A 2500-nucleotide genomic window follows, 5' to 3' on the forward strand; every position below is an offset into this window, starting at 1 on the left:
AAAAAATATCATTTGGCTCATTGAATCTTCGAAAATGAAAAACGAATCATTTACGGAAGATCGAGGAGTGACTTAGCCATAGAAACGGACTGGTGTGTCTGGGGGGTTTATAACCGCTCGTTTTGGAGAAATATCTCACTTCAACACCTCCACGAAGCACATCCTTTCCAGCCCTGGAAACCAGAGGCTTCGCAGGAAGCACTTGTAGGTTCTTCTCGCTGGAGTCTATCCCTTCACGCCGATCTTCTTCGAGGGCGCGTGGAACCGTGAAGGAGGAGGAGGAGGCTCTTCAGCAGTGAGATCTATTGATGATGATAACCCAATACAAGATACGTTTTCCAAAAATACCAACAAGTGAAAATACGAGGAAGCATCTATGTTAACATCTGGTTCTACCCAATGTCTTAGCGTTGGAAAATAACAATAAAATACCAGGTATGTTATATATATATATATATATATATATATATATATATATATATATATATATATATATATATATATATATATATATATATATATATATATAGAGAGAGAGAGAGAGAGAGAGAGAGAGAGAGAGAGAGAAAGTGGGGAAAAAAATGTGGGTATTGAGGATAGAAAAAAACAAAGGCTGTACCCGACTAGCCTTGAAGGTTGTTGTTGGTAGGGCTAAGAGGATGAAAGGCAATTACTTGGACAGGATCAAATTAAACGCGAGAAGGAGGAGGAGGAGGAGGAGAGGGAGGGGAACGGGGAGGAGGAGGGAGGTGTCAAGGGTAGTGACAGCTGTCGACACTTCTTGAGGAGGGAAAACACCTCTTAGACCACACAGTCTGGCCTTTATAATGTTGTCCTCTCTCTCTCTCTCTCTCTCTCTCTCTCTCTCTCTCTCTCTCTCTCTCTCTCTCTCTCTCTCTCTCTCTCTCTCTCCCTATATGTATGCCTACCAACCCTACTCTCTTTCTCTTTCAATCACTGTATCTGTATGTGTGTGTGTGTGTGTGTGTGTGTGTGTGTGTGTGCGTGTGTGTGTGTGTGTGTGTGTGTGTGTGTGTGTGTGTGTGTGGGTGTGTGGTTGAGGTGAAGGGCGTCAGAGAAAGATATAAAAAAGATAAGAGAGAAATGAATTGCCGGGTAAACGATGGCACAGTATCTACAAAGGCTGGCTTGGCCAGCATGGGCGTGGCGGTGTGAACAAAAGACGACGATTGCTTACAAGTGTATATAGGAGTGCAGGGGAATGGATGAGGTGTTTGATGATTGAATAAGAGTGAAAAGACAGGGTTGAAGTCGTGTTTTCCCGTGAAGGTCATTCGTTTTCGAATGTATAACTTTGCAATGCATCGGGGGAAGATCCTACCACCCTTTGGGTCTCCATTTCTTAAACTTTCGTGTCCTAAAGTCTTCTTAAAAATCATCTAATGTATGTCCTTTGGGGTGATGCGAGTCTTTCCCTGAGGATATGTGTGTGTGTGTGTGTGTGTGTGTGTGTGTGTGTGTGTGTGTGTGTGTGTGTCTGGAAGTATACAAGACGTGGCGATATGTGAACCAAAACCATCCTTGACAGAAGGCAATATGTTACACACAGATAACCAAACACATATAAATCGCTCAATAATTCCGGATTATGTGGCGAGGTGGAGAAGAAGAAGAAAAAGAAGAAGGAAAAAAGATGAAGAAGAACACATTCGAAATACAGTAATTGGAATACATCTTAACCTTCAGTGCCTTGGAGGCAATCCATTGAGTTCATTGGAGGCGTTCCATTGAAGGAGTCTTATTTACCGTCTTCCCCAACAAATCAGAACTTATTGCAACACTTTTCCTGTGAACAAACTTGGTCCTGGCAACATTTTCAGGGTAAATAGGAAAGTGTTGCGAAGTTTGCCAGGCGGATCAGTGGCCCCTGGGAGAGAGAGAGAGAGAGAGAGAGAGAGAGAGAGAGAGAGAGAGAGAGAGAGAGAGAGAGAGAGAGAGAGAGAGAGAGAGAGAGAGAGAGAGAGAGAGTCTTTCTTAAAGAGATAGCAAAGAGGAGAGAAAATATCTATGTAGAAAACGCCAAGCTTTGTTTCACCCGAGACCTTCGCTTCAGAACTGTGGCTTATCGACCAAAAACTCCAACGAAGCAGGTCGGCTCCATTCTCCACATCTTATCAAACGTTGGATGAACCGTAGCATTAACCTGTAATAGTCTTCTGAGATTAATGAATTCAGCTTTGTGTTCGATCACATTGTATATGGGAGTTTATATCCCAGGACTGAAGCTATCTATGCCCTGACATACCCAAATATCTGTGGGGGTTTTATCGCACGATAGAACGTTATCCATACCAGGTCATACCCGAATATCTGGGTCTACATCGCAGGGTAGACGTTATCTGTACCCTGTATGACCCGAATATTCCAATATGTTCTGAAGTGTGTCTTCAAATTTCACGTTGTGTGATACAATCGCTGGTGCTTTTTCACAAAGGTCGTTCGGATAATACTCTCTGGTCGGTGTTGAATGTCAAAATGG

Source organism: Panulirus ornatus, chromosome 19, assembly GCF_036320965.1.
Source record: "Panulirus ornatus isolate Po-2019 chromosome 19, ASM3632096v1, whole genome shotgun sequence".
In the NCBI taxonomy this organism is placed as follows: domain Eukaryota; kingdom Metazoa; phylum Arthropoda; class Malacostraca; order Decapoda; family Palinuridae; genus Panulirus; species Panulirus ornatus.